At 52.6% G+C, this 21959-nt stretch overlaps 1 long non-coding RNA gene across 1 annotated transcript; it reads right to left on the reverse strand.

Annotated features, from left to right (window-relative positions):
* Positions 1–16069: 16069 nt before the first annotated feature.
* LOC140600778 (uncharacterized) lies at positions 16070–21732 on the reverse strand. Its single transcript, XR_012003951.1, has 3 exons — positions 21507–21732; positions 17197–19644; positions 16070–16937 (listed from the first exon to the last, which is right to left on the reverse strand). It is a non-coding gene; the product is annotated as an uncharacterized lncRNA (long non-coding RNA).
* Positions 21733–21959: the final 227 nt, after the last annotated feature.

Here is a 21959-nt window from a genome sequence, read left to right on the forward strand (position 1 = left end):
GCCCCGACCTTTACTGTCGTCAGAGCTCGGCCTTTTGCAGAACATCACACAGTCGGGATCGCACAGCCTGTGGCCTTTTCAAATCGATTTCCGCCGCTTACTCATATGCATTTAAATTCCCTCCACGTCTTTGCACCACAGCTTGAAGCTCGCTTCTTTCTCGCGCGGAGTCAGGTTCTGGTCTTGGGTACCTTCACTCACCTCCGGAGGGAGGCCCTCTCCCCCGGGCTAGCGACCGTGAATAAAGCTGGTAGGAACCTCCACTGCAGGGGTCTGTGTGGATGTGACTTTTTGACTTTTGGGGTCAACACCGCGGAGTGCGGTTGCCAGACCGTTTGGTGAGGGTGTTTGCTCCTGTGAGAAGCCACTGCACTGTCTTTCGCGGGGGCTGTACCACTTGGTGCCCCCACGGCCCCACGGTGCCCCCAGTGTCATCTGAGGGCCCGACTGGGGCCGTCACGGAAGCATGTCGCGCCGTCTCACCGCTGTTTTAACAACGTAGGTGAACAGAATGTTAAATGTACTGATACTAAGAAAAAAAATAGGAAAAACCACATTCTACTGAATCATATTGGTCTCAGCGAGATCACTGATACTCCCAGAGCCTCGGCTTGTGGGTTCAAAGTGATGTAACGATAATGCGTCCCGCGTGGGGTTTTGTAAAGACAGGACGCGGCGATGTGGAGTGGTTGCCACGGTGCAAACTGCTGAACACGTGTGTCTGCGGGCACGGCGCCGTCCGGGCAGCCACACTGTCCCCGGCGAGGGTGTTTCTGAGGACCTTGGGAGAGAACCATGGGGAAATGCCCTGCGGCCCCGAACTCACCCCTGCCTCCCATTCAACCGTCCCGGGGGACAGCGGGGCCATCCAGGCTGTGGCAGAGGCGCAGGCTCTGGGGCTCTGGGCCGGCGCCCCTCCGGGGCTGGGGCTGCGCCTCCGGTGACTCCGCGGGAGCGCAGCAGACTCTGAGTCACCGGCACGTGCGGCTGTTGCGGGCCGGGGACGATGTGGTCATCGGGCTGCATGTAAATCATCCAATTTCCTCGTCTTTGTGAGCCCGGCGCCCGGGGGAGGCCGTGCATCTGCTGCTTCTCCGCCAGCAAGAGCCTCGTCCTGCCTTTGGAAGCTTCACCGCTTTCCTTAAAGTGGCCGCGGGGCCTGTTCGGGGGGAGCCTCGGCGGGGCTGGTGCGCGGGGGGTGGGGGGGGTGCAGGGGGGTGGATGGCATCGCTCCGACGCCGGCGGGCGGCACCTGTCGCTCCAGCTCACGGGAAGGGACACATGTGGTGCTGCCCTCACCCCTGGGTGTGTCCGGGGGGGGACCCTCAGCTGGGGAGGAACCTGCAGCCCCTGGTTCCACACTGGTGTGTCCTCCCGCGGGACAGCTCGTGGGCCAGGCGGGGCCAGGGATCCTGCACGTGTCCCCATGTTTGAGCACTGTCACCCCATTCCCTGTGGCATCCCTCACCCCAACTGACACCCCCGGTCCCCACCCCTCTCCACCCCCACTGCCCCCTCCATCCCCACCCGTCCCCCACTCCCCCTCTCCCCATCTGCCCCCTCCACCCCCTCCCGCCTCCCACCCCCCTGCACCCCCCTCCTGCCTGCACCCTCCACCCCCTTCCCCCTCTGCCCCCCTCCATCACCTCTTACCCCCCTCTGTCCCCCAGCACCGGGGCCGCATCCGCAGGAAGGACATGCCACCCACGCCCGGCTCGTCAGCGTGAGGACACAGACTTCATAGGTCAACTGTCAGAGAAAATCAATGACCTGTGTCAGCAAATAGCACGTATCATAGCTTCAAAGGGTTTCCATCCACGTAGGTGGAGCACACGGCAGGGGCGGGAGCCGGTGAGGCAGCGACGCGACCCACCACAACCCCAGGCAGAGGGCTTCCGTGGATTTCCATGCCTCACGTGACCCCGAGACCCCGCGGTGACCTGGGCAGGGCGTGCATGGGGGCCGGACCCGCGGGGCCACCTGACCCGGGGCCCCACGACCCAGGTCTTGGCACCTGGGGGGGAAGGAGGAAGGGGAGAGGGGAAGAGGGGGAGGGGAGGGGGGAGGGGACGGGGAGCTGGCCGCTGCCGCCTGCAGGGAGGGCTTGCTCATCTCCAGCTTCTGGCCCCGCCTGGGCAGAGTCACTGCCCTTGATAATAAAGATGAATGACAATTTTTGAAGTTTCTGACAATTTACAAAAACCAAAGTCCTTTTGTTTCAGACTGAAATAAAATCACTCTATTCGCTCACAGCAATTCGGTTCCCTGGGCCTGAATCACCATGGTAATAAATACGATTCCCCGGGGCGCACAGGCTTGGAAAGTCCAGCATGATTCTTGCCTTTAGTATTTGAGGGTCTGCAGCCCAGGGCCTGGCTCCCGCCCCCACTCAGGGCCACCTGGGGACAACCAGGCACCTGCCCCACATCCTCCTGGGCCCACGTGGGCCGGGCCTACTCCCAGGGCGGGGGACCCCGGGGTCCAGGTTGCAGGGCAGGGGACTCCGGGGTTCAGGTCCCAGGGTGGAGGACCCCCGGGTCCAGGTCCCAGGGCAGGACACCCCTGGGGTCCAGGTCGCAGGACAGGGGACCCCCGGGTCCGGGTTGCAGTCTGGGGACTCCCGCCGTCCAGGTCCATCCCGTGGGCGAGGATACAGCCATGAGCCCCTTCCAGTCGGGAACAGGCGATGAGCCGGGAGGTCAACTTATGGGGCTCCCGGCCCGCAGCCAGGCGACCTGGGGACACAGGGGGGCGTCCACGTCCTCTCTGCTGCGCCTTATTCCCACTTACGCCCCCGGCCTGTATCCGCTGGTAGCAGTCGCCCTCCTTCTCGTCTCCGTGGACTCCAGGGGAGGCTCACGCCCCGGGAGCTGTGAGGGCCGTACCCCTCAGCGTGCGACCCTGCAGACGAGCAAGCTTCCTTCTAATCCTGGTTTGGCGGATCCCGTTGGTGTTACCGGTGACGAGTGCACATTGCATTTTGCCAAACCCCTTGTCTGCATCCCTTGGTACACGTTTCCTCTTCCCATCGGTCCTGCAAAGTACGTGGATTTGTCCCGGGACGTGCAACTCTCACGTGGGCCTTTGCTATTGGTCCCATCTGGTTCCATCTAAACCGCGTTCCTTTATCATTTGCTTTTTGCTTTCCGGCGGCTTTATTGAGGGGTGACTGAGGACACTGTGTGCACCCGGTGCACGCTGCGGGCTTGCCCACAGCCTCCGGGGCTCTTCCCACACCCCTCCTGTCACACAGTGTCGTCTTTTGAACAGCGAGCAATGCGCCGTGAACGCTTCCCACCCGCCCTCGGGAAGCGCAGGTGTGCGTGGGGCAGGAGCCCACCGGCCTCACTAGCGGATCTCTCCCGCCCTCCTTCCCCTGGGGGCCGCCAGGAGCGGACGAGCGTGGTGTCTCTCAGGTACTGATGACGTCCCTGGGGCCGACCCCCAGCAGCGCGGTGGCCGGGGCCTCGGTGGCTCCCCGGGCCTCCACACCTGCTTGCACTCTGCCGACCGTGCTCGGGGTCGCCTGTCTCCGCAGCCTCACCGGCACCTGCCATCTCTCATCTGTTTCTCAGCAGCGTCCCTAACTTCTGGTTATTGTGGAAACGACTGCTGTTTGTCTCTCGGGATGACCGTGCAACTACACATGGTTCGAATCGTCTACTCCCCTTGCAGACTGAGCTTTCGTTATCATGCACGTTCTTCGTCACTGCTGGTTGTGCGTGTCGCCTTAAATTCCGCGCTGTCTGGCATCAGTATAGCTTCTCTGGGTTTGTTTTATTTTATTTTTTATTTTTATTCTTATTTTTCATTTTTTATAAATTTATTTTTTATTGGTGTTCAGTTACTCCAATAAAAAATAACTCCAATCGGGTTTATTTTGCATGGCATATATTTTTCCCCTATTTTTATTTTCATACTTTCATTGTGTTGAAGGTACGTCCTTTGTAAACCACACACGATTGGCTTATTTTGATCGACTCTGTATGAGCGGCATAAAATCAGATTCCTTATTGACTCTGAAAATTTTTATCTTTAAATTGGAGAACTTAGTGAAGTAAGTCAATTGGAGAAGGACAAACATTATATGGTCTCATTCATTTGGGGAATGTAAGAAATAGTGAAAAGGAATAAAGGGAAAGGAGAGAAAATGAGTGAAAATATCAGTGAGGGGGACAGACCATGAGAGACTCCTAACTCTGGGAGACAAACTAGGGGTGGTGGAAGGGGAGGAGGGTGGGGGGTGGGGGTGAATGCGTGACGGGCACTGAGGGGGGCACTTGACGGGATGAGCACTGGGTGTTATTCTGCATGTTGACCAATTGAACACCAATAAAAAATAAATTTATTTAAAAATAAATAAATAAATAACATCTTTAAAAAATAGAAAAAAATAAATTGGAGAACTTAGGTAACTAACACCTACTGCAATTGTAATATATTTAGATTTAAGTCTTTTTATTTGTTTTCTATTCACCTTTCCTTCTATATGCTTTTCCTCTGCTTTCTTAATTTATTTTGGATTTGTTCGGTTCATTTTCCTTCTATTAGCTTGTTAAATACACATCCTTTACTATTATTTTCACTATTTACTATTATTTACTACTATTTTCACCATGAATAATTTTCATGGTGATGGTACTGAACATATTCTTGAGTCACTAAAACTAACACAAACTAGAAAATTAACGTCTGTCAAATAAAGCAAAGGCCTTATAACACTTTAGGTTGTTTGCCAGGCTTGGCCTTTCTTATCATGTTGTCACATGACTTTAAACATACTTAACCCGTAACATACGTCACGCTATAAACACACCATCTCCCGCCGCCCGTCACCGCCGCGTGCAGTCAGTGTGCACTTGGATGTGCGTGTACTCACTCTTTATTATTCTTTCTGTCTCGTATCTTCCTGCTTCGATCTGGGTTTATTTTCCTTCTATTCTAAGGGCATTTCTTTAGTGTGACCCCGGGGGGCCAAGCGGTGGAGCGTCTGCCTTCGGCTCCGGTCGTGACCCCGGGATCCTGGGATCGAGTCCTGCATCGGGCTCCCTGCTCAGCGGGGTGTCTGCTTCTCCCTCTGCCCTCCCCCCTGTGCTCTCTCTCTTTCTCAAATAAATAAATAAATAAATAAATAAATAAATAAAATAGTTTTTAAAAAAGGATTCTCTTTAGTATTTATTGTTGTGTGCATCTGCTGTGGAACGTCCTCATGCTCCTCCCGTGGTCGCCTGAGGTCTATTCTGCTTTTACCCCTGGCGGCACTTCCTCTGGGCGAGGCCCCGCGCCTCGGGTCTGGGGTCTGCGGGCGCGCTCCCCCGACTTCTGACTCACTCGCTTCTGTCAGCCTCAATGTGCTCGCTTCTCGGAAGGTGATAGGTGCTTTCACTTATCTAAGATTTGGTTTGGGTTCAGTTTTCAGCCATTTTCTCATGCTGTCACGGGACCTGGTTTTCATTATCCTCCCCTGCTTGAGCTTGTTGGGCCTCTGTGCTGACGGCATGTTTCATAAGTTTTAGGAAAATCTAAGCCATTATATTAAATATTTCCTCCTCCTCGTGTCATCTGTCCTCCCCTTCTTTGATTCCATTTACACATGTATTACACTTTTGCCATTTCCCGTTTGTTTGTTGATCCACCTTCGTTCTGTGCGTTTTCATGCTCATTAATTCTCTCATTAGCTTTGTCTGAACTATTAAATAGATATTTGATAATAGGTATTACTAACAATAATGCTAGTATGTTAAATGTATGCATTGAATTTTTAATTTATGTTCTCTTTCAGCACTGAGATTTTCATTTTATTTCATAGTTTCCACTTTTTGTGCCCAAATCCTCCATTTCTGTATGATTTTGCACGTTACCATAGTTCTCTTAAAAGCCGGGTCTGATCATCTCAATCCCTGCATCTCCTGTGGGTACGACTTCTGCTTTCCTTTACTTCTCCTGTGTGTGGATGTTTTTGATTGAATGCGAGACATTTTACGTAAATAATCTTACGAGGCTTCGAGAGGCCTTGCAGGAGTTCCCACTTTGGGAACCACGTGAACAAACCCAGGTGGGCCTCTGGGCAGGGGCGGGAAGACGGCTCGGAGTAGAGACCAAGCTGGTGAGGCCCCCGCCCTCAGCCCCGGCAGACTTCTGCTGACCCAGCGCCGACCCGCACCGGAGCCTGGCTCGAACGGCCCAACCACAGAGTGTTCTGCTAAATGAAAGTGTTTGTCTAGAAAATACACAGTAATAAATACATAAATGAATAATCTTGGACATAACGTGAGGCTTGGGCTGAACTATTCCTTCATAATAATTTAACCTTGCTTCTCATGTGCACCTGGCCCCGGACGGACCCCCTGAGGCAGGAGAGCTGTGGCTGGATAGCTGCGGCTCTCTCCGTCCCTCCGTCCCTCTCTCGCTGCCCCTGCCATCTCTCTGTTTCCAGGGGGCAGATAGTTGACGATGGTCCCACAGGCCCTGCTGTTTACCAATGTCTCTGCTCCAGAACCTGAAATCCAGTTACTGCCCCTCCACTCCTGGGAGACTTTAAGCATCTTTAATATGGTTTTCAGTTTCTCATTATTATTCGTCTGAAGTGACGAATTACCCTCAGATGCTGGGCTCCTGCCTCCGGGTCCCCTTTTTCCTCGGTCCGGGTCGTGCCAACGCCCTCAGCCCCCAGGACTCCGCAGCACCCGCAGCCAGACGGACAAACGCCGCGTCCAGCTGCTGTAAGTGCTTCCAGCCCAGCAGCTTGGCGTGCGGCCACCGGGAGACGAAGTTCTCAACAGGCTGCAAAGACCTTCCATCTCCCTCTCCAGGCCAGCAGCCTTGTAAGCCGGGCCCTCCCTCCCCAGGGCATATGTGGGCCTCGTTCTGGCACATCCCCCTAGAACGAGAGGAAAACACTGTCCCTCAGATTTAAAAACGTCTCATTGAAAACCCGCAAAGGCCTTGGGGAGAAAGCAGGATGAGCCCTGGGAGACCTGTGTTTGGGGGGATCTGGCTGTAAAGGGGACACTCTCTGCCTTCCCCAAGACTTGCTCTGTCCCAGGGCTACAGCACGCGTTTATCACATGCTAGACAAGGAAGATCTCTGCCTTCGGTGGGAGAAGGGGCCTCTTTCCTCGGTAAAAGCACCCCCCGCTGCCGCTCCGCCGTCCAGAGCCGGCCTTCGCCTCGTGAGGACGTGGGCCAGCAAGGAAACAAGAAGGAATGATTGTGGAGCCCGGCGTCGTGAGAACATTTAACGCTTGATAAGCATTGACATTGCATTTCTAGAGGACTTTTCACTTATTCTGAACCTTTTTGGGTCTCTGCGGGATGGCCCTGCACTTCCCCAGGGATGGCCGGCAGCTGTGGGCAGCACGGAGCCCCCCTGGTTGATCTGACCAGCAACTGAGTGGTCCCAGTGGGCATCACACCGCGTAGGTCACACCTAACCCGACCCCTTGTCCCGCTGATGTCGCAGCAGGTTCGAGTCAGCAGATACCAGCTGCAAGGAGGCCTTTGTCCCATGCAGGGCACGGGGCCGGGACATGGGATTCCATCCTTGCTGCGTGCGGTGTGCTTTCCCATGAACCCAGCAGCATTCGTCTCAGGTCCGAGGCTCTGCCTGCAGCGTCTAACACCTGCTAGTGCAGCCGAGGTGAACGGTGCGCGTCAGAGAGAAGCACCCGTAGATATCGTGAGCCTGGAGCCTTCCATGTCTGGTCCACAACAAACTGCACGTCCAGAACTCGCAGAAAAATTACCTTTAGATTTGGCAAGACAGGAAGAGTAATGGAAATTAAAGTACCGCAATATGCAATATTCTTGAATTATCGCTATATAGTCAAGTAAAAAATGGAAGAAGTTTCTCATCTACCAGCCTTGTTTTTGTTTTTTATGGTCAGTTTCCTAGAACCCGAGAGACAAGGACTGTCTCTTTTAAAATTAAATTTTGTAATTACTCCCAGAGCTAGAGCAATGGAAACAACTAGAAACTGGAAGCAAACAATGGATTTCTGCTGGAAAGGATGAGGCAACGCGCCCTGTCCCCTGGCATGTTCAGGATACGGCCGCACGCCCAGTGCAAGGGACACGCAGTGACGACAGGAAACGTGGGCTCCAGATTTGACTGTATTGAACTCGTTCTGCGATTCTGTCTCTTAATTCCTTGGCTTGCAGCTTTCTCATTTGTAAAGTGGAAATACTAAAACTACTAACCTGTCTTATAACCTTGTGCGTAGATGACATGCTGATGTGTGTGTCGTGCTTTTAGAGCCTAACAAATCTGGCGTTGCTGGGACTGTTACCAGCACCTCTATTCTCTCAAGAACATGAAATATTCAGAACTTAAAAATCAAAAGGAAGCACCTGTCAAAGTTCTCTGTGCCCAGTGACAGATTTTAAATAATCAGATATAATAATACCTTAAGATTCTTCATTCCCTATGAAGCTAAGGATCATTTCTTTTTCATTATATGCTTTTTGCAAAAAAGAACAGTGGGAGTACGAATTGTTGATTAATTCACCAGCTTCTCAGGGCTCACTTGCAACTTTGGAAGCTCTGCAGATTCACAAATAGTTATTACTTGTCGTGCCCAAGATGAAAACCTCCACCAATCCAGCTCATCAGCAGCACCAAGAAGCTCCCGAGTGGGAAAGCTCCATCACACCATCCTTCCCTTCATGGCTTCATGCTTTGGTGCAGTCTGCCCGTTCTCCTGCAAGGACCTCCCTTGAGCTGGAGCTGGCTAAGCCCCCACCTCCATCATGAGCCACTTCATCTGCATATGGATATTCTCTTTATGTTAAATTGCATATTAATTACTTACATTGTAAGGGAGAGAGGGTCTTTAGCCAAAGAGAATTAGGGTGCTGTGTCTTCACCTTCAGCTGAGCCTCTATCCACTAGTGTTGTCTTATTTTGCAAGCTCAGTAAAGTGCCCCCTTCTCTCCTCCTTATTTTTCTGTTTTCCCAGGTTTCATGAACTTGGTGCTTTTCTATTTTTATTACTTTATTTTCTTTCTATCAACTTCCCTGGATATTTATAGCAACTTATGATTCCTCCAATGTAATCATTTCATCTTCAGAATAATATTTCCCACCCAGGATAAATAAATCAGCGTCATATGTTTCTCCCAGATGCAACTTGTAAACCCAGCACCCAGATCTTGTCCCAAATGCTGTTTTCCAACATGAAACGTGGGCTTCCTGACAAAACAGCTGTTTTGTCTAGGACTGGATTGGGAAGTATGCAAGAGGAGCCTGGACCATCCTGTAGGACCAAGAAGTAAAGCAGTGACAAGCAAACGACAGTAATACCTGGGTAGATGTATGTGTATACCTGCTCAATGGCCAAGGCTAGAACAATTTTAGCAAGAAAATAAATAAATTAGTATTATAACCCAAAGTGTAAAGCAAGTATTAATGAGTTCATACTTATGTAAATGATGGAATAAGTACATAAATGGTGGAGAAAAGGATAAATCCTCTGTGCGGAAGAATTTCAAATAATTCATGTAGATGCGATGACTTCAGTGAAAGGGAGCGTAACACCCTTCCTTCAGTGTTGGATGGGCATGGTGACTTCCAATGAGCACGGACTGGAAAGGGAGTCTGCGGTGGAGACACCTGACAACACTCCTCAGCCAGATGCTCAGATCAACATCAATGGCAGTAAGTCGGGTTGATAATATGTGCCTTTGAAAATGGTCCTTTCCCTTGTGGCCCTCCTCCCAACAACACACAGACTCACTCTTACCACAAATATAAAATCATATGATTCCCATCTGTGGGAATTCCACATCACGCTTGCTTGACCAGTGTTCCTCAAAACAGTCAACATCACCAAAAACCAGGACAGTCTGTTAAGTTGCCACATTCAAGAGGAGCCCAAGGAGACATGATGACTACATGGGATGTGGTGTCCCATGTGGTGATCCAGGACAAGAAAGGGACATTAGGCAAAAACCAAGAAGCCTGAATAAACTATGGGTTTTTGTGAACAAGAATGTATTAATATTGGCTTATTATTATAACAAATATATCACCTTAATGTGAGATATTAATAATAATGGAAACTGGGTGAAGGATATATAGAAACTCCCTGTACTACCTTTGCAGTTTTTCTATAAACCTAAAACTGTTTAAAAACTCAAATCTAGGGGATCCCTGGGTGGAGCAGTGGTTTAGCACCTGCCTTTGGCCCAGGGGGCGATCCTGGAGACCTGGGATCAAATCCCACATCAGGCTCCCGGTGCATGGAGCCTGCTTCTCCCTCTGCCTGTGTCTCTGCCTCTCTCTCTCTCTCTCTCTCTCTGTGTGACTATCATAAATAAATAAAAATTAAAAAAAAACTCAAATCTATTTTTAAAAGATAAAGATATGATATTGGTAGTTCCCCAATTATTTTAAAAGATTTTGGTAATTTTTTCTCAGTTATTGATAGAATAGATAAAAATTCAGTAAGAGCATAGAAGGCTCAAAAAAAAAAGAGCATAGAAGGCTTGAATAATGTTATTAACAAACTTGACTTAATTTCCACTTACAGAGCATTCTGCTTAACCTCAAAAGATATATGTCTTCAAGTGAAAGTGAATATTCTTTAAGATAGATCATGTGTTGAGCCATAAAAAAGTTTCAATAAATTTAAAGGATAGAAACATAAAGATAATATATTCTGACTAAAGTGGAATTAAATTTGAAATTGTTAATAATGAGATATCTGAAAATATTTGAAAAAAAATTAAATATACTTCTAAATAATGAATTAGGAGGAAATTAAAAATATTTGGAAGATAATGATCATAAAAACCCAATATATGAAAATATATGGGATTCAACTAGAACAGTGAATGGAAGGAAATGTATATATACGTTATAAGAGAAGAAACGTTTAAAATCAATCAGCTAAGCTTCTACTTTAGAAACTAAATGAAGAGCAAATTAAAACTAGCATAATTAAAAAAATAGTAACCATAAGAGCAATAAATCAGTGGAACTGAAAACAGAAAATCAACAATGTCAAAAGTTAGTTTTTTGAAAAGATTCATAAAGTTAATAATTCTCTGCTAGCACTAACCCAAAAGAAAAGGGAAAACATGAATATTACCAATATCAGAAATGAAAGACCGAACACTACTACAGACCCTACACACACTCAAAGGAAGACATGGGAACGCGATGGACTCCATTATGGAAATATATTTGTCAAGCTCAATGAAATGGACAATGCCTTGAAGAATGCAGCTTCCTGAAACTGCTGTGACGAGATGTGGATAATCTTAAAGCATATGTATACTTATTTAATACATAATTCAAGATCTTCCCCAAAAGAACACGTAGGCTTCCTGTTATATCAATCATCCAAACTCGCACAGATATTTTCGGAATGTAGAGAAGGAAGGGGTGTTTCCCAACCCCTTTATGAGGCTGGAATTCTTGTGATCTTGCAAAGGGGCAGGCAGGTGACAATGCTCCTTGTCTTGGTTTGGAAAGTTGCCGCACAGGTGAATACTGAGTTGTCAAAACTCATAAGGCAAAACAGTCAGAATCTCTGCACTTTCTGTAAATTGTAATTCAGTAAAAGTTGTCTATAAAGAAACCTACCTCAGATTGGCCCCTTCCCTCATGTACACTCCCTCTGCTCAGTCTAAACCCCAGGCCCTGGTTGGGAGGCTTGTGGGGGGCGGGGGGCCCTGGCAGGGCTGCTCCTTGGGCTTCTGGCTCATGCATCGGCCCCCACCAGGGTTTTGTGATGTCTCATTTGCCCGGGAGCTCCTTCCTCTACTGGCTTCTCATTGCCTGTAGGCCAAAATCCAAACTTCTAGGGGAAGGCCTACGAGATCCCACCTGCTCCCCGTGTGCCTCTTCCTGGCATGTCGCTTACTGGGACGGCACTTATGCAGCTCCAGGGGCTCAGAGCCGAGACGGCCACAGCCGCTGTTGTGCTGCTGACAGTGAAGGGGACGCGGCCCTGGGGTCAGTGCAGGTGAGCAGACCCGGACCAGCCCCCTCACTGTCCTCAGGTCACAACTACTGGATGCCTCTGTCCTCTGCTCCCACGAGGAAGCGCCTCGCCTCCTCACCCTCATCCCAGCTACTACCTCTTCTGCCTGGGGGGCCCTCGGTGCTCCAGTGCCCTCTTTTCTTGACTGGATTCCTCAACTGAGTAAGCTCCATTTGTTCCACGAAATTTTTAATTTAAAAGAAAGTTGAAAAAATAAAAAAGAAGAAGACAGTACCAACAACACTCCCTATGACCAGCCAAATATGTTACTTCTGGACATTTCTGGAAGCTTTTTGTAGACTATGTGATTAATGAGCTGTTGGTAGTAAATTGCAAGCATATTCACACCTCTAAGTCACGTTATTTAACCTTAAATTTATTGACTGGAAAAAACTTGGAAAACAGAAAGTGTGACTCCATGTGTCATAGACATCCCTCCTCTGGGATTCTAGAGGTTGAGAGAGAGCCTCAGATTTATACCAATCACATGTGTACCTTGAAATAAATGCAACTTCACTGCATCTCAGTTTTTTTTTTTTTTTAAGGTAAAAGCCAATGATCATTTTCAGATTCGTAACCTATCATTTTTTCCCCCTACACAGGTCTTTAGCCAGATCAGAGAGAGGAAGGCAGGAACGCAGGGAGATGCCAGCTGGCGTTCGGAGGACCCACGGGCCAGGGCTCGCCAAATGCACCTCCCTTTTCCCTGGGAGCCGGGGGTGGAAGCTGGCCCTGCCACGTGTGGGGTCGGCGAGCAGGCCAGACTCCAGCTCTGGTGCTGCAGCGTCTACACGGACGCCGTCTTCCCTCCGATGGGAAACACTTTCCAGCTCAGGCCTGTGTTGTCCCGGCTGGTGCTTCTGGGGTGAGCGTCCCAGTCCACACGGCAGATAACAGTGTCATTGGCAGCCTGCGCCCTGGGGCCCCGGCCCACGTCTCTGGAATGGCCTCACAGACGGCCCACTCCCCAGTGTGAAGCCCAAGTTCTCCGTGTCAGCGGCCAAACCCCTTCAACACCTTCCTTGACATGAACAAAATTGACTCCATGTGCCCCTGTGTCATCGGCACCGACGTGGTGAGCTCGTGGCTTCCACCCGTTTCTGCCAAGACCCCCCGGTCGGCCTGAGGTCTATCATGTGGCCGTGCCAGCTGCCCAACAAAAACGTGAAAACAAAACAAACATGCAGAAAGCCACTGTTGTCTCTGCTCTCTCTGATCTTTCTAGAAAAAACACATTGCCACTTCAGTCCCCCAACAGGACGGAAACATTGACCCTAGGCCCCGTGACCCCTGGAGGCGCCCACGTGGCCCACGAGGCTGCAGCACCCAGGACGCGGGGCTGCTGCCCTCTGCACGCCCTGCACCTTCTGAGCGCCGGCCCCATGTCTGGGTCCCACCAGTAGGGCCTGCACCTCCCGAGGAAGGAGCCCCTGGAGCCTTGCCGTCCTGGCCACGGCGCACAGTCACGCCCTGGGGAACAGACCCTGCACCCCTGGAGGCTCCTGCGGTTCTCATGCGTGCAACCGTCACGGGCTCGGATGCCCACTTTGCTCTCAGGACGTGACCACCCGCCCTGGGAGGCCCGGCCCCCGCCCTCCCCTGCTGCCTTCAAGACTCTGAGACATCAGGAGTTTGCACTTCCAGGATGAATTTCTATTTAATGAGAGAATCTTTAGCAAAAACAACAAAGAAAGACTTTGTGTCGAGACAAGCAGTGTTGAATAACCGGAGAGAGGGTGTCTCTCGGGCCACACCCGCACCCAGGCCATCCCCGTGTCCCGTGCCGTGAGCTGCTCTGTGAAGAACGCTGTCGTCCTAAGACAGTGCCGTGGTCGCTCCTGGCACAGACCTGTAGGCGGAGAGATATTTGTTTTGCAAAATAAATCAGCCCAGGCTCCGAGCTGCTGTCACTCGCAGACGTCGTTCGTTAGGCCATCTGGTCAGTGGCGCTTGGCCGGATCCCAGGGAGCCGCCCACAGGCCTCAGTCCTGAGCCTCGGCCTGACCTCAAGTGGCCCGGGCGGCCTCTGCAGGGGTTTCTGGTGAGTTCCGCCACCGCCTGCTCCCTCCTGGGCGCACGCATGCCTGCATCGAGCTGTTCCCCTTGGCGCCGAGAACCCTGCCGGGTCACTGGGCGCCACGAGGGGGGCAAGGTGCTGGGGAGGGGACAGGCTGGCGCGGATCCGACGTAAAGGCACCGCGGCCCGTGGGATAGAGCCTCTGCTTCCTGGGCCTTGGCACAGGACAGAAAGCCCGGCCGGCCTGCGCCGCGGTTCCCGCGGGAGGAGAAGCCCCGTTAGGCAGGGCAGCCCCAGAGGGGGACGGTGGGGCGGGCTGCAGGCGGCGAGGGGCCAAAGGGGGAAAGTGCGGGGCTGCTCCTGCACGAGTCTCGGTTCTGCTCGCGTCAACGGCACTAAGCTTTACAGACACGTGAGCACAAGCTACTCGCCAGGACCTCGGGCCACCGGGGTCGTGCAGCCCTGCTCCTCTCCTGGGGGACCAGGCCGAGGGTGGCGGCCAGCGCTGGGCCCCAGGCATGCGACCCTGCTGCCAGCGTGGACCTGGGCACGCCCCGCGCTGTCCTGCCAAACAGGCTCTTCTCCGGTTGGAGGCAACACGCTGTTTGTTTTGGTTACACTGAGGACATGGCAGGGATTTCTGTGTCGGGTCCTTGGGGGAACAGCACGGTCAAGGCAGGTTCGCGGGAGGCCCCAAGGCACCCTGGCGGCTGCGGGCCCCCGGGACGAAATGGGCGACACAAAGGACCCGCCTTAGATGGGGGGTGGGGGAGCACAGGGCCCAGCGGCCGTCCCCCAACACGAGCGCTTCGGCGGGAGGCTCGAACGGAGGGGGCGCAGGTGCCTGGGAGGAGACGCCGCGGGGCTCGGAGGGTCTGCTTTCAATTATGCTGATTGGTCCGCGGAGTTGTTCATCCACAGCCCGTCCAGTTGTCTTCGGTCCCAGAGAACAGGGTCCCGAGCCAGCCCTGCTTCCCATTCCGAGGGGCGGGTCCTGGGGACGCTCACGGTCCTCGCCGCTCAGTGCAGATTCCAGTGGACGTTTCCCCTTTAAAACACGTTGCCCGAAATTGAGAAAAATGCCACCGTCTGGCTTCGTCCTGTGCCGGCAGGTTGTCCGGTGCGCTGTGCTGGCTGGTGAGCAAGAGCACAACCGCCTCCGACCCCAACCGCCTCTGCGGGGGCCCCTCCGGCCCCGGGCCTCTCATCCCGCCCCCGAAGAGCCAAGTGCGGGAGGGTCACGGCCTGCAGGTGCTCCTCAAGCCGAGACCGGCGGCAGACCCTAGTGCCCCGCTGCCCCCGAGGTTCCCAGAGCTTGTCCTGCGACCAGGGTCAGGTCAAGGTCGTTCCTCGGGAACTGTTCTGATCAGGTGAACCCCCAGCATTTGGCGGAAAGAAACAAACGGGGGCAAAACCCTCCCCATCTCTTCCTCAGGCTTCAGTCTCCAGACGTCCCCGCAAACCTGCCCAGGGCCCCAGGGAGAGTGCAGAGGAGCCGAGAGTAAGGACTGCGCCCCATGCCCCATACCCTGCACCCCACGCCCCGCACTCCATGTCCTACACCTCACGCCCTGCACCCTGCACCGCACGCCCTGCACCCTGCGCTGCGCCACACCCTCCCCCCGTGGCCCGACCCCACAGCGTCCTCGCATGCCATCCACAGTGACAGTTCCGGGACCCTGGAACCCTCTCCATCCTCGTCACACCCCTGAATTTTCACATGTCTGCCCTCTTGTCATGTCACACTTTCTGTATACCTTCCCAATTACCTAAGTTATCCATACTTCCGTGAACCCCGTGCTGGGCACCTGGGGGCCGGTCAGCTACAGGCGTGTGGCTCTGGTGTCGGCTCAGGTCACCGTCTCAGGGTGGGGAGGTCGAGCCCCATGTCCTGCTCCGTGCTCAGTGCAGCGTCTGCTGGACATTCTCCCCCTCTCCCCGTCCATCCCTCCCCACTCCTGTTCTCTCTCTCTCTTTAATATAAATAACTTTTAAAAAACTCAGTGTTAAAGGATAAACTGAGGTAGTAAAATCCTAAGAGTTTATTTGAGCCAAACCATGTGTTTTGGGGCGGGCAGCAGCTCAGGGGCGTGGTCGCCGCAGGTGCTCGGGATCCAGGTGGAAGCGCCGGGCCCACGGCCTCCTCGTGCAGCCTCACAGCAGGATCCGCAGTGTGTTGTGAGCACAGGTCACGCCTTCTCCTTCGAGAGAACCCAATTCTGTGGAATAAAGGAAAGACAGGAGGTTTTCCAGGGAAAGAAAAGTAACGAGGCCGCCGTGTGACCAGATGTTAAGAGGCTGCGGCGACCACACGCGGGCCGTGCTGATGTCCCCGTAGGCCCACGGCTCGCACCCTCCTCACTGGGGCAGGTGCTCGCAGCGAGCGGGGCCCTGCCCTCATTCTCCAGAGATCTCCGTGATCACGAGGGGAGAGAGCGCGAGTGGGGGTGTACCCCAGGCCGATTGCATGGAGCGCGGGGCCCCACATGGGACTCGACCTCACGACCCGAGACCATGACCTGAGCCAATACCAGGAGCTGGTGGTCACCTGCCCGAGCAGCCCCCGTGTTCCCTCCCAGGCACCTGTCAGAGCGGAGTCCCGGGAGCCCCGGGGCTGCAGTGCGTGTGGCGGTGCGTCCGGTGCCCTGCAGGCCCCCCCGACCCCTCAACCTGTGGCTCGCCCCCGGCACGCAGCACTGACTACTCTGCCGTGAGCTGTCTGGGGGGGCGGGCAGCCTTCAGGGGAAGTGGCTGCCCTCCCCGCGCTCGGGGACCAAGGTTCAGGCCACCTCCCCCATCACGGTGGCCTCAGCCCGGCCCCCTGAGTGCTTGTGCTCGGTGATGCTCAGTCATGCAGAAACAGCAGCTCCAGACGCGCATCTGAAATCCTTCTCCACTGACCACACAGACGGAAACAACCATGTGTGCGTCACCTGTAAGAATTAGGGGGGATCCACCTGAGGACGTGGTTTTGATCCTTCATTGACCTTCTTAAGTTGATGTCATGTCCCTACGTGTCCAGGACAGAAGGAGAGCACGGAGGTCTGGGAGGTGCTCGCTGGAATCGGGAATGGGCTGTTTTCCTGCACATTCTGAATCCACAATTGTCATGGCCCGGCACCTGGGGGGAGTTAAGGAGGTGGTGGGGATGCTCTGGCTGGTGCCTCTGCTCCGCTGCACCAGGAGACACACCTGCTCGTGGGCGGAAGTGGCTCCTCAGGCTTCTGGGTTAGCCTGCATGTCACGGGCGCCTTCTCAGTGTGGACAGCGGCAGAGTTGGGCACCGAAGGTCATGGTAGTGGACTGTGCCTTCTTATTAGAGACTCCCCGGACACTAAGTGAAGTCCTTGCAACGTTTCCCTGTCAAATCTTTACAGTTTGTGGTGACAACCACAGTCACAGCCATGGACTTGGGGCTGGATGGAGCCCATTTTCCAGTCCCCTTCCACTTACTGAGAGTGACCACAGGCAGGTGCATAACACGTAAGCCCATGTCTTCACCTGTAGAACAGGGACGTAGGGACAAGGAGTGGCCACCGCGTAAGATGAAGCGAGGCCCGGGAGCCAGCCCCGGACATACGAGGTGCTCCGCCAAACGTCCGGTCAATAAACGACCAGGGACAGAAAATACGTGCAAATGAGGAGGTGCTGCTTTAGAAGAACAAAGAAAAACCCGTGTGGCTGTGGTGAAGCTGCTCCCCGTCTTCTTGCTTTACCAAAACACACGGGAGTCACTCGTGCTTGGAGAACAAAGCACCAGTACCTACTAAGTGTGGAACGGTTTGTGGACGCAGGTAAACATGCGGTGCAACAGAGACAGCAGGCGCTCTGCACACACGGTTTCCCGCTTCATACCCCCCAGCACAGGACCTGCTTGGCTCTTTCTGATGCTGAGGACCTCGGGATGTGTGTGTGAGCAGGTGCATTCCGCTCGCCCCCCTCACCTGCGCTGTCAGCAGGGGGAGCGGGGCACGCACCCCGTGTCTGTCAGAGCTGCCCCCAGAGCCCGGCACCGCGGCCACCTCCTACCCACGCCCAGGCCTGCGTGCCCCTCAGCCACGGCAGGACGGGCTCCCGGGCAACTGTAGCAGGACGCGGGCCCCACGCGGGCCCCACGCAGCCTCCTGGGCTGCACCGAGCAACTGAACCTCAGCCCCTGGGGCCCGACCGAGGGGAGCGGGAGGAAGGCTGCTCAGGAGACCTGGATGTCTGCCGGCGGCCGTTCTTGCGTTCGGGTCACGGCGCCCCCTGCTCTCGGCGACGGCGACGGTGAGCAACATCACAGGACCTGGTTGGAGTCACAAGCCTGACGGCCCAGCAGGTCTCAAGGAACCACGTGATGACATGATTGTGGTCCAGAAACAAAACAGAGCGAATGTGCCTGCGAGGACGGAGCAGAGCCCGCGGACGCTCCCCGACCGAGTCAGCTCGTGAGCTGCGGCTGACTGGTCCGAGCCCATACCGTCCCCCGATTTAGCTGGTTTTCCGTAGATTTGCGTGTCGGGGGATTTCCTCGAAGAGGAAGAAGCCACGAGTGCGGTAGGCGCTGTGTTCCTCTGAAAACCCAAGCGTGGCCTCAGCAGGATGTCAGGTCCTGTGCTCCTCCTTCCGACCTCCTGGCTTGCAGAGGGAAGGGACTGGGGGAGCAGGATGTGGGGAAGGCAAACAGGCCCCCCTTGTTGCATTTCGCCTGAGGTCCCCCCCTGCTATGTGTAAAGGGGAGTCGCGGTGGGAGCAGCCTGGTGTTTGGAACGAGGCTAACCCGGGCCTGAGAACTTGCTCCCTCGTGGCCGCGTCTGGAGTGAGCGCGGGGGCTGAACACCCGCAGACAGTGCGGCCCTGGGCCAGCTGGTGCTTGCCCACCTCCCAGGAGCCCAGGGTGGCTTGCAGACTGGGGGGACGCAGGAGGGAGGGGGAGGAGTGGGCCCCTTTGTCACGGCGAGGCTGCGTAGGCGCTGCCCAGGACTCCACGCGGAGGTGGCCGGTCCGCAGAGGAGACGGTGACCAGAGGGGCGGCCAGCTGGAAGGCACACCTTAGGGAAAACACAGATTCCAAAGCGCTTCCGAGGCCTGCGGGTCCAGACCCCGAGTCCTGTGCTGCCATCAGGCCAAGGACAGGCAGAGGTTAGGAGGAAGCCCTGGGCGCCATGAGGAGTGGGCATTGTCCCCACGGCCCGGGGAGGGAAGGAGGGCTGCGGAGGGAAGGGGGGCCGTGGAGGGAAGGGGGGTTGGGGGGTTGGGGAGAGAAGGACAGTGGAGGGAAGGACAGCGTGGAGGGAAGGACAGCAGTGGAGCTGGTAGGGCCGCGGAGGGAAGGATGGCAGCAGAGGGACTCTTGGACACTTGGGCCCGTCTCTGGTAGAGGTGCACGCGGGTGTCTGCAAGGCCCAGGCCCCGCTGGAACAGACGCGGGTGCTGGTGTCCCTCCCGCTGGCGCAGGACTCCCAGACTGGGAGCGGGCACACAGGAGGCATCTGCCCTCAGGGCCCCGGCCGCTAAGGCCCGCGGACCGCAACCCGGCTGAGCACAAGCTCCTCTTCAGACAAGAGCTTTGGCTACCGGCTGACCCAGAGCACAGCAGACGCGGTTTCACTGGTGTCTGAAGTTCCTCAGGCTGAAGGAGAATGATGAGAATCAGATCTACAGAAAAGATCGAGGAGTGCCATAAACAAGAAATATGTGAGGAAAACCACCGTTTTATACTTTCCAGTATTTATAAAATACAACTGAATGTTTAAAATAAAAATTGTAATAATGTCCTTTGGGAATTACAAAGTATGCAGAAATAAAACCTATAAAAAATAGCACAAAAAGATCAGAGTGGGTAAGATAAGGTTTTTATAAGTGTTATAATATTTATGTAATATGATAATTTAGGTATGAATAGTATGATTGTTAGCAGATCCTTTGAAAAGAAAAATAAATAAAACAGAGAAGAATTACAAAAAAACCGACACAGAATAAACACACAAAAAAAATACAAAAATGCCATTGGATCATCCAAAGAAGATAATAAGGAAGGAGGAACAGAGGCAAAAAAAAAAAAAAAAAAGAGAGAGAAATAGAAAATAAAGAGCCAGATGGTAAACTTAAACCAACTCTATCACTATAATATATATAAGTAAACTAAACACTACAATTACAGACTGTCAAGGTGGATAAACAAACAAGCCCCAATTGCGTTCTTTTTAGAAGACACACACTTTTAACATAAAGACACAGATTCAAAACAAAGAGGTGGAAAAATATATACTTTACAAATACTAATTATTGGGAGGGTGTAGTGGGTATATTAAGAGTAGACGAGCAGATTACAAGGAAAATAATCTACCAGAGCTAAAAAGAACATTTCATAATGAGTCAATTTGTTACGTAAAACATAATTATCATAAGCATATTTGCACTTTATACAAAAATCACAAAAAAAAACCCACGTGGAACAAAACTTAACTGGATTAAAAAGACAAATATGCAAATTTACTATTTGAGTTGGGGATTATATCACTCATATTTCAGTAATTGAGATAATTATTAGACAAAAGGATCACTAAGGATACGGAAATGTGAATAATACCATCAGTTTGACTGGATCAATATTTACAGAATATTATAATCAACAAATGTGGAAAACACAATCTTTTCAACTGTATAGGAAACATTCACTAAGATGCACTGTAAGCTGTCCTATTAAATAAGTACCAATAAAGCCAAACTAAATTCATAGACAGTAAGTTCTTTACACAATGAAGTTAAATGAAATAGTATCAATAACAAGTACCCAAAATATATAAATTAAACACTCCATCTCTAAATAACTCACACATCAGAGGAGAAAACACAGGAAATAGAAAGTCTAACTTAAAAATAATAAAAACACAACATATTAAAACATGAGGGACGCTGATAAATACAGTTTCGGGGGAAAGTTACAGATTCTCGAGTCCCATAAATCAAAACACACTCTAAGAAAATCAACAGGGAAAACAAAAAGTGGGAAAACATTCTTATACATCTATGTGAAAAATAACTCATTCGGACCATAGAAATAGTCTGCAATTCAAAAATGAAGAGGGCATTTAATTAAAAAGGAGCAAAAGACTTGAACAAACACTTCAAACAAACAAACAAACAACCAAACAGCAACCCAGAAAACCAGGGACAGACTCATAAACGCAGAGAACGAACAGGCGGCACCAGAGGGGAGACGGCAAGGGGAGGGTGAGACAGGTGAGGGGACCAAGAGTTACAAGCCTCCAGGTATGAAATAAAGAAGTTGTGGGGCGGGGCGAGCAGTTCGGCATAGCAGAAACAGGCGGTAACCTGGGGGCGGAGGGTGACCCACACAACCTGGCGAGCAAGAGGACGGTATGGGCGCGTCCGACCCCATGCCGCGCTCCTGAAGCTGACACCACGGTCTACGTCAACTAGGCTCTGGTCATAACATTTTTTTTTTTTAAAGAAGGTCTATGAATGACTCATGAGCACATTGAAAAGTTCCTGACCCAGTGACTCACGAAGGACACAGACTATAGTCGGAGATGGAATTCTCACAGGGTGTAAGTGACACAGCAGGAATCCGTAACACACGCAGAATCATCACAGGTCAATAAACAACCCAGGAAAATGCCTGAACAGACACTTGGTAAAGGAGGGACACGAACAACGCATAAGTGCACGGAGAGCTGCCCGTCCTTGGTCTCTGCGGAAACGCCCGTTAGAATCTCCGTGCGGAATTCTTCACCCGACTCCATCCTCCCATCTCATTCACTGAGGTTTATATTTCTAACCACCTCATCGTTAGACTCGCGACTATGCACCATCGTGCATCTCTGGGTGTTCACTCGCCACTATGTCTAGGGAGGTATAACTGAAAAATCCATTTTTGGGGCCCCTGGGGGGCTCCAGCGGTGGAGTGTCTGCCCTCGGCTCAGGTTGTGACCCTCGGGTCACGGGAT

This window comes from Canis lupus, chromosome 12 (genome assembly GCF_048164855.1).
Source record: "Canis lupus baileyi chromosome 12, mCanLup2.hap1, whole genome shotgun sequence".
Taxonomy (NCBI): domain Eukaryota; kingdom Metazoa; phylum Chordata; class Mammalia; order Carnivora; family Canidae; genus Canis; species Canis lupus.